Source organism: Jaculus jaculus, chromosome 3 (genome assembly GCF_020740685.1).
Source record: "Jaculus jaculus isolate mJacJac1 chromosome 3, mJacJac1.mat.Y.cur, whole genome shotgun sequence".
Classification (NCBI taxonomy): Eukaryota; Metazoa; Chordata; class Mammalia; order Rodentia; family Dipodidae; genus Jaculus; species Jaculus jaculus.
Window position 1 is genome coordinate 141089611 of NC_059104.1, and position 10893 is coordinate 141100503.

At 43.7% G+C, this 10893-nt stretch overlaps 1 protein-coding gene across 2 annotated transcripts in view; it reads right to left on the reverse strand.

Moving 5' to 3' along the window:
* Window positions 1–9858, reverse strand: part of Mctp2 (multiple C2 and transmembrane domain containing 2) — a 248963-nt gene extending 239105 nt beyond the window's left edge. For both annotated transcript variants that reach the window (XM_004658162.2, XM_045146215.1), the window contains exon 1: window positions 9815–9858. The gene's annotated coding sequence lies outside the window, so the exon portion shown is untranslated. The remainder of the gene's footprint in view (window positions 1–9814) is intronic.
* Between the last annotated feature and the right edge of the window lie 1035 nt (window positions 9859–10893).

The window sequence follows — 10893 nt, forward strand, 5'->3', positions numbered from 1 at the left end:
TGCTGTTGTATCTTAGACTTATGGTGAAGCTAGAGGCTGACACAAGCTGAAATTTGGAGAAGTAGTTAATGAAATAATCAAACATCAATCTGTGGCTAATGACACCAGCCACACGTATTGTTCAATTTTCTTTTCTTTTTTTTTTTTTTTTTTTTTTTTTTTTTTTTTTTTTGGTGCATTAAAAGTCCATGGTATTTAAAGACAATTCATCACACACCTTCTTGGTCCTCCTTTGTCTATTAAATATCAACAAAGAAAATTTCCTGAGAAATTTCTTGCTCATCCTGCCAGCTCACCTGAAACTTAAGAGAAGGAAAGCAATGCCAGAGAAGTATACCCATTCAGACAAGCCCAAAATGCTGAGGGTGGCCTCTGCCAAGGATTCCCATGGAATTCAAAAGATTCAACTACACAGGAAGAAAGCAGATGGCTAACATACCAGAGAGAAGATAAGGAAGGGCTGGTGGTTGTGTTGAAGGAAAAGCTCTTAGGAGATGGACTGAGATCTTTATGGGGTCTTTCCCAGCAATAACAGAACCATTCAAATGCTAAATGGCAGGTACTTTGTCGACAGAGGACTAAAGTTCAACAGACTGTCACCAACTGATCAGGTGATGGTAGTGACAGTCTCACCCACCTCTGGACCATGGCTTATTCGTGGGACAGCCACAGATAATAGAACAGCTGACCCCAAAGGTCACCTATAGACTATCATGTAGGATTCTGAGCTAATTTATTTATATAGATAGATGAATATCTTTTACATTAAGCAAAGCTATTATAGCAATGATGGTGGTTATTGTGGTTCAAGAAATATAATGCTCATTTTGGACATACAAACTGAGTTCTCAGACTTAAAACTGCAGCACATTTCATACTAAAAATAGACACCATCCACTACCCCCAAAAGCACATTAAATAATCATTACTTTGTTGAGTTTATTAATGTGGACAAAGAAGGTTTTTTTGAGGGGAGGTTTTGGTTGTTTAGAGGGGTGTCTTTTTTGTTAACCCTTTCCACTGTCCCTGGCATCTGAAGGAACATTTTGCAGCACCTCTCATAACATAGTCTCAGCCATACAGACTGTGCTAATTTGAATGTGAATGTATGTTTCCCATAACCTCAGATACTTTTGATTAAAGTTAAGATTTGTCTTCAACAGGCAGCTGAAGGAGGTGTCACTGGAGGAAGATTCTGGAGTCCAGCCATAAGATGTGTTTGGGAGCAGTGCTTCACTCCAACTCAAATATTTAGAGAGAGCAATTTGAGCTCTGGTAGTTCCTGCTTGCTGGTGGTGCTGTCTCTTTGGTAGTTTCTTTCTTCTTGGATCTATGAAAGGAGCCAGCTTCTCCCACCATGGATGGAACTTCCCCCTGGATCTATAAGCCTGAAATAAATCCCTTCCTCCATAAGCTGTGTCTGATTGGATGTTCATCCCAGCCACGTGGAGCTAATTCTGACACAGACAAGGTATTTACCTTTCAGTTGTCACAATCAGTTTAGATCCCTTGTGAATTATCCATTTCATTAGCTGACTTCTCATTAACAAAGCTTCACCAGACTAGCTTAAGCCTCCAGTTCTTTAAAAGCATCTACCCATCATATCTCTGTGTACTTTGCAAACCCACCTTCTTGCTCATGCTTCTGCCTCTAAGGAGCTGTCTACCACCCCTCCTGGCTGTCTCTTGAACCGCTTTCTTGCTTCAAGAAGCATCTCTGACTGGGGCTTGCCCTTTCCCACTAACCCCCATAGCATCTATCCCTTATCCTGAACAGACAGTAGATTTATTGCAACCAAGTACCAAATATCTAGCTTCCATTATAGCTGCTAGCTCTGAGAGGGTGACAATCTACCTATTTTACTCATAATTAAAACTCCAGCATAAGTGAACATAGTGCATAATGAAGGGATTTTTTTTTTCTTAAAAGAACAAACACTTTCATTTCAGGTTTAGTTTAACACATGTTTCAAACATTCCTTCTACTAAACTCTGAACACCAAAGCAAACTTACACATGCTATCTTAAAACATTATTTAAATGTATATCAGCAGCACAGACAAAATAGCACTGTTCAATTTGTATCACACATAAAATTATATGACTAATTCATGAGCAACAGGATGTACATAAGTAAAAAATGAGTACTTCAGAGTAGAAAATATCATTAAAAGACATGACAAATATTGCGAATAAACATTTTACTGCGCCAGAATCTGAAATCCTGCATTTAACAACCTCCTTCTTGACAGTACTTCTTTGGACCACCATGCCTCACCTCTGCATATGAGAATCTCCTCTCCCAGACACATCCCAGACTCTGGAACACAGTAGTGGCTACAGGGAGTGGAGAGCTCTAGAGAAAGGGCAGGAGTACACCTTCATTCACCACCATAGTTTCAAAGGAACCGGGATTAGTGGCAGCCTTCTTAGCCAGAGGGAGGAATGCCCAAATATCTCCCACAACCAGCTTTTTACTTCCCCCATTCTCTACCATTTAGTTGTAGATTTTATTCAGTCAGTTCAGTGAGTTGTTATAGCAACTGCAATATTCAATTAGATGATAATTAGTCAAGTATTCATCTATCACATACAGACCCATTCTTTCAAATCTCTAAAATGCTAATCACATTACTACACTGCAATCCCTTACATGCACCAACTGACTGCCCGTTTATCCACCTTCAGATCATCCAACAAATTCCAAACACACACTCCATGACAATCACAACTCTCTTTCTCCCAAACTGACTGGAAATATTGGCACAAAACTCATCCTCTGGCCAGCACCTCAATTGTACTCATCACCCTCATCCACCTATTCACTCTTGTGAATCTACTTTTATCTCAAATCCTTCCATAACACTATTTCCTCACTGCCATGAGCCAAGTCAAATAGCCTCACCCTGACTGAAAATAACTTAAGTCTATTCCCACTGATTCACTACCAGAATAAGAGTCCTTAACTACCCACCGCCCCTCCATAACACTGCAGAGCCAGTACTTCTCCACTGGTCCAGAGAGTCTATGACAGTCTTGGTAACCTCTGCAACCACTTGATTACTTAACATTTAGCACTGTAATGCAGACAATCAATAACCATATGCAAAAAAGAGAATGCATGGACAGTTGGGGCTGTCAGAATTACAAACTGGAGAAACAGGAGTAAGATAGCTTTACAAAGGCAGGTAGGGACAGAAGCCCAAAGAGGGAACAAGGAGATACGGTTCTGTCTGCTTTGGAAAAACTGGAACTTGAATCTGATCCTGTCTCATCCAAGATGGTTGACCCCCCCCCCACTCCCCCCCATCCCTCCATCCCCACACCCCCACACCCCCCCACACACACCTCCAGCAGGAACTTCCTCAGGTCACTTGCTCTGTGTCAGGCTCCTGAGTCCAAGAACCAGTCAGGTCTTGCAGCCAATGAGAACTCGGTCCCTCCTGGGTCAGCCCCCTGAGTCCATGAATTAATCAACTCTTGGCCCCTCCTGGGTCAACTCCTTGAGTCCAGGAAACAATCAGGTCTCTCCTTATACAGCATGTGTAGTAACAAGGCTCACCCTAACTGGATGCCTCATCCATATAAAAGAGATTAACCATAGGAGCCAGCCCTCTCCTTTTCCTGTGAGCTCTCCTGAACAAGGATGTACGCCTGCCTCTGTCAGCCAGGCTGGGAATGGGAGAGCACATCTTTCAGCTGGGTATTTTCCTACTTGCCTTCTACCAGTGTCTTCCTTTGAGGTGATTTCCCACTTTAACTATATGTATTATTTTTCTCTGATCTCTGATTCCTTCACTGTTAATCCTCTCTGGTCTTTTATGTGAACGGGACGTTTTGGTTCTTAGGCTTTGCCTTCCCCTATAGGTGTGTTGCCTCATTCAAAGCCTTTTACCCTCAGAGAGTTCTCTGTGATGGAGAGTCTCTTCATCTCTCCTCTCTCTCTCTCTAGCTGGGAAAGGAGGAGAATTCTCCTCTGGCTTGAGTCTTTCAGCTAGCCTACTCCCAGGATGTAAATGCTCCCTAAATAAAATCAGGATTCATGATTTTTCCATATATAAAGTTAATTCATAACTTATCCTTCTCAGAGTCCATTTTATCAACTCTTTGCTAATAGGATAAGGACCTAAAAGTTGTGGTTCACAGCCCTCCCTGAACCCCAAAATCCTGCATCAATATCACTCCCCACCATCAACTCGAATTAATGTTTGTAGCTGGAGGAAAAGTGAAGACAGTAACCTAAAGTTCACACTTATGGACAAACATTATTCTACACACCCCACATACAACCACAGCTATGTATTCTTACTTAAGCAATCTAATATTATAGTGCTATTTTGAATAAATGCACAGAATTATGTTGTCAGGAAAATACAACAAAAGCCAACAGTTGTGAAAACACAAGGCCCGGCTCTTCTGGGTGTCTTCCCACACAGTGTGGATAAACAGCACTCTACTGTCAAATCATCTACAGTCTAGAGAGAGGGTTTGATCTAGAAGAGTGTAATGTCCTAGCTAGAGGTAGAGATCAGTGGTAGTGAAGTTGCCTACTATGCGCAAGACTCTGACTTTCATCCGCAGCCAATGACCAGATCAAATCTCACTATTCCTGTAGAAAGCTGCCTTCCTCAATCACCCACCTGACCCCTATTGCAGAAATCCACACAGACCAATAATATGGCTTCAAGAAGAGACTCTTCCAGGTTACATGGTCATATATATGCAACTATGTGTAGTGACTCATGTTATGATTTGAGTGTGGAATTTCATCATAGGTTCATGTACTTAAACACTTGGGCCCCAGCTAGTGGTGTTGTTTGGTGAGGTTGTATAATATTTAGGAGATAGAGTCTAGCTGAAGGAATAAAGGTTGCTTGAGAGCAGACTTTATAGTAGCCCATCCCAATTCCTTCAGAACTCTGCTTCCTAACCATTGATGTGATGTAACCAGGTGCTTCATGCTCCTGCAGATATGCCTCCCCCATCATCCTATCTTCTCTGCCATGGTAGACTATACCCTCAAACCATGGGCCAAAATAAATCTTTCTAACCTCACAATATGAAAAGTAACTAACACTTAAACTTTGGCAGTTTGAAATGGGAATGGATAATACTGGCATTCCTCTTCTCTAATATGAGACTCTGCCCCTAAAGGAAATATTGTGAACCTACAGTAGTCATGATATGGCAGGTTAAGTATGTACAGCCCAAGCAGTTTCCTGCCTAACTTCCAGAACACTGCATGAAAACTTCCCCATGTGGGAAAAGAAGCAAGGTTCAGGAACCAGACTGCCTATACTGAGCCACTTTCCAATTTCCACATTTTGTGTGACCATACACAGTCCCTTTCATGCTCTTTTTACAGTTTTCTCAGTTTTAAACCAAGGTGATAAGAGCTCTGCCTCATCTTGTGGTTGGACTTATATAAGTAAAAGAGGTATTATTTTTAACACAATGTATGTTACAAACATGAGTACAAGATACATATTTTAAAAAGTAGTTCAAATTATGCATGGTAACTATCATTTCTCCAAAATGTTTGGGACCAGAAGAGAGTGAGATTTCATTATTTTATATTTTTTGCAATATTTGTATATATACAGTGAGATATCTTAGGGATGGGGCCCAAGTCTAAGTATATTTATTTATTTTTCATTGTTACATAGCCTGAAAGTAATGTTATAGTTTTCAAGTGTGAATATTTCATCTTTTTGGGGGGGGACAGACTTCAATTTTAATTTATTTTTGTCATTTGAAACATCCTCATACATGTATATAATTTATTGTGATCTTGCAATTACCCTCTTTTATCCTATTTACCCATTCCACTAACACCCTTCCTTTTGAAAAATCATGTTGATACTCAAAGGTTTCAGATTTTGGAGTCTTTTAAATTTCAGATTTTCAGGTTGGAGGCTTCTCAATCTGCATTACAATATTAATATATTAGCATTAGTATTATCTCATCTGATCTGCACAAGAGATGCCCTACCTTACCACTTGAAGTCTCCAAACAATGATTTTCAGACACTACTATGCCCCAGGGTCATCTGGCAGACTCAGAATAGAGAATGCTGTGTGCCAGATGCAGAGCTGCTTATGCAAGGGGACTGGGACCTGAAAACATGTATATCTAATCTAATGGGCCAGTCTCAAATGTGTAGGTGCTACTGCTCTGGAAAGAATAGAACCACTGACTTAAGGGATATCACTGCATCAGTGAGGACAGCAAGTACTTCCCAACCTCCACGGCTTCCTATGGCTCTCAGTCCACTCAGAATGTCCTTCCTGGACCTCATCTCAGTAACTCCACTATCACCTCCAAACTCATTTGTCAGAAGCCACACACGGGCTGCCATGACACCTCAATACAGGCAATGATAACACTGCATCCTGAAATCCACTTCAGGATTTATAGCTCCTAGTAATGAGCCCCTTCGCTCACTGGATTTGAGGCATAGAAGGCCCTCAAGGAATTTGATCGGAAGTTGGGAGAATCAGTAACCAAAGATGCATGGAAAGCTTTTGAGATTAGATTTGAACTATTGGCCAGACCTAAGTGCACAGGGGTCTCTGAAACCCCCTCAACACTCTTTTCTAATCAAGGTTCCATCAGTCCTTTGCCTCCAGCCACAAAGTTGCCTGTCCATCATTGCAGCTCCTGGGCCTTCAGCCTTTGGTTTCTCACCAGCACAAACCCCCACTGGTAGAAGCAGCTGGTAGATGCTAAGTATTCTCAAGAGAGAGGAAGCCTGGCTACAAACAGGAAGCATCACTCTGTAAACACCTCTGATGAATTACCCAATAAGATTGCAGCTGAAAAAGAGGGATTTTGCGCAAGTTCTTATTTTTTTCTTCATTTTAAATAAACATTCATTTTTATAGCCAAGTTTGAATTTATTTTCTTAAAGAGGGTCCCCAAATTGTTTTCCTTTCAAGATACACAAAATCTTCATCCACCCTTGCTTCGAACTCCAAAGACAATTTGCTCATTGACCTTACTGTTTTGCTGGAACTTTCTTCAATTCATCAAAAACATCCCCCACCAAATCCAACATAGATCTACAATCACCTCCTACAGATTTTCAATGTTCATGAACAGGAGCTCAAGCTATCTTGCTAATGTCACTGCCAAATAGAGATGGATCTGCATCCAGGTGCTAAGTGTGATGCAGACGTAATATCCTACCTGCTTCTCCCACACAAGCAAAAGCCGCTTTCCATCAATTAACTGGCTACATCTCAAAATAATTTCAAATGTGATTTAAATCTTTGTGTGTAGTTATCAGCAAGTTCAGAGGAAGTTTTCATAAAGCAAGTGTTTTCCTTGATAGGAAATATGTTAAATTCCAAGCACAAGTTTAACTCTCATTCTACAGAGTATAAGTAATTACCTTAATTTGGGAATCGCTTCTGATGTATAAGCACTATGAGAAGTTATCACTTGAACTGGTATAGATCTTATACTCAAAATTCAAATTAGGGACTTCAGAATTCCTGGACAACTCTGCCCATTGTGCTATTCTTCTTGAGATGAGTTGAAGTAAAAATACATATAGCTTCTTAAATATATATTGGGATTTTATATATATATATATGAGTACAGATTCATATACAAACTCAAGTCCTTTCTAGGTAACAAAAATCTTCTACTTGGGGCTGGAAAGATGGCTTAGCGGTTAACCGCTCACCTGTGAAGCCTAAGGACCCCGGTTTGAGGCTCAGTTCCCCAGGTCCCACGTTAGCCAGATGCACAAGGGGGCGCACGCGTCTGGAGTTCGTTTGCAGAGGCTGGAAGCCCTGGCGCAGCCATTCTCTCTCTCTCTCCCTCTATCTGTCTTTCTCTCTGTGTCTGTCACTCTCAAATAAATAAATAAATAAATTAATTAATTTAAAAAAAAACTTCTACTTGCCTCCCACCTATGGAAAAAAGTCAAGCTTAAATATGTTGAAACATGTGAATAACCTGAAAATTAGCTCTTCCTTCAACATAAAGAATGCATAAAAAGTTTAAGTAATTGGGCCCACTTAGGTATATTAGACCCTTAAAACTTTACTAAAAAGGATACATAATAAACTTAACTTTTAAAAAAGCAGCTATTGTGGTTGGAGAGATGGCTTAGTGGGTAAGGCATTTGCCTGCAAGCCAAAGGATCCCAGTTTGATTCTCCAGGACCCATGTAAGCCAGATACACAAAGGGGGTGCATGCATCTGGAGTTTCCATTCCCTCCTCTCTCTTCCTCTCCCTCTCCTTCTCCCTTTCTCTCTCTCTCTCTCTCTTCCTCTTTCTCTCTCTCAAATAAATAAAATATATTTATTATAAAAAAGCAGCTATTCTTCCACTAGTCTCACGTAGGTCATAGTTTAATGTGACAATGACAATGAAAACAAAGCTTTCTGTATTCATGCCAACCTACTGTAACCCCAGGAGGCAAATTTTATGAATATAATTTTGAATTCTAATTTGCAGTAAATCTTCCAGATTTATACTATCTTATCACCCAGCAGCATGAAATACCAAAATCGCACTCAAACGTTTCCATATTCCATTTCCAGGTCAACCACTTCCTTGTACAAATTACTATACTGCTGTCTGTCCTACTATGTGCATTCCATGCCACAAGGTAAGTGGCACAGGGAGGATTCTTAACTTTATTTAAGGACAACTGAGATCATGCTTGTCACCTAGGACAGCTGATCAGGAGATTAACAGACACTCCGCATTATGTTCTTTACCTGTGAATAAAGTGGGGCCCGTGCTGAGGCAAACAAAGCACAATGGGCCACTGGGCTCATCTCAGCACTAGCCTGTGGGGAAATACGTTCTCCAAACCCCCTCCCCCTTTGTCTCATAATCTGTGATGACAACCAGCCCTTTAGCCTGTATTGGCAGAGGCCTGCGCTGCTTAGCAGATGTATTACACAGTATTTGTTTAATTGCGCCTCTGCTGAGTCAAGCAAGGCATACCTGCTAATGGAAGTCATCACCCACAGACGCCCCTCAATCAACGGTGACCGAGTTCTCTACGTACCAAGCAACCTGCATTCAAAAGTCCCAGGCTTCACGAAGAAACTTTACGGCACTTTAGACGCCCAGGTTATTGAAGCTTACAGAATATACACAGGACAGCATCCAGGCGGGATTGGGGCTCGGACACTGGCTACGAGTCCGTGCAGAACGGAGAAAATCCGTCCTGTGGAAATCCAGTCTTCCTGAAAGCCATCAGGGAACAATTTTAACAAGTGTGCGAGGAAAGTAACCGTAGAACGGATCTTCTGTCAACTTCGTCGCCACATCATTTTGTTTGCTCAGTGTGACTGAGACACTGTAACCTGAACACCACATCTGCCGCCCTGTAACCGAGCAAATGTCAGCGCGCAGAACCACAGGTGAGTCTCGCATCTCCTCCAAAGAGCGAACCAGGGCTCACCCTAGCGAAGGACGGACCTCTGCAGAGACCCGGGCCCTGGTAAGAGGAGGGGGGGGTGACAAGCTCCACTGCTCCCAAGGAAAATTTGCATATTACGGCCTTTAAAAATCCCCAAACCCTCCGGGGACCGACTTTCTTTCTCTCCCCACGTGCGTTTTCCGGCACCCCACACTGGCTGGCTACTGCTGGACCACTTCCGACACTTCTCTGACCTCGGAGCCAGCAGCAGCCGCTCCCAAGACTTCCCCAGGAACAATCCCGGACCCTCCAGGTCCCAAGCTCCCCACTCGGGTGGAGAACCCACGCCCAGCCCCAGGAGAGAGCAGGCAGCCACCCAGCGACCCCGGCCTGCCAGGCTGCAGGTGACCCAGGCGCCACTCACCTGTCCCCGGGGCCGCAGAGCGCGGGCAGCGCGCGCCCCTTCGCCGCTCGCGGAGGAGGAGGAGGAGGAGGTCGCGGCGGGGCGGGCGCGGCGCCCCGAGCCCCGGGACTTCCTCGCTCCCACCCCTTCCCCGCGAGCCCCGCCTTAAAGGGGAGGAGGCCGCCGCGCGTCACCTTCGAGCCGCCTCCGACCCGAGCGCGGCCGCAGCTGCCGGTGGCTCTGCCAGGTGTCGCCGGAAGACGAGTGGGCGAGCGGGGCGCTGGCTGGCCCCGGGAGGGCGGTGACTTGGGTCATCATCGGTGTGGGCTGGCTCACCGGGAGAAGAAGGTGTGTCGTGAAAGTCAAACTTGTCGTGTCTGAATGCCCAGAGTTTACTGTGCTCCCCGTAGCTTCCTAAAAGCCATAAAGGACAGCCAGGAAACTAGTGAAGCCTGTGTCACACGTGGGCACGATGTTGGGTGGAAGCTGGACAGCCAGATCCGCTGGGCCTTGGCTGTCATCTACAAAGATGAGGGTGGCCCTGGTGTCTTGAGTGCTGCTCCAAGGACTCTGTCTCCCACCTCCTCCCTGCTGTAATCTCACTGTAATTTGCTATGTCACTGCCTGGGCTTTGTAGGTCCCGCTGCCCTTCCATTTTCTTGAGCCTGCGGATATTCAGCCGCCCTGTGCTGGTGGGTGGATAGCTTAGGAGGGGACATGAATACCAGGTCTTGGGGTGTCAGGGACTCGCCCTCTAGGAGGCTGCAGTTTTGAAACTTCATACAAGACTTAGAGAAACAGGTTAAATCTGTTGTAACGCAGCCCAGGAACTCAGGCTGCTCGGAGGAGAGGACTGTAACCTGACAGGAGTTTAATTGGTGTAATGAATGATTTAGAGCTGGCTGGGGAGTCCGAGGAACCTCAAATCAAATCCTGCCTGAACAACTAATTATGTAAAGGACCAAGCTCACCTAGCACGGAATTTCCGGGTTCCCTGAAATAAGTCAAATTTTACATTTGGCTAGAGATTCTAAGAAATGATAGTGCTCTGGTCCACTGTAGTCACTCAATAAATATCAAATGACAGCACGCACTGAGGT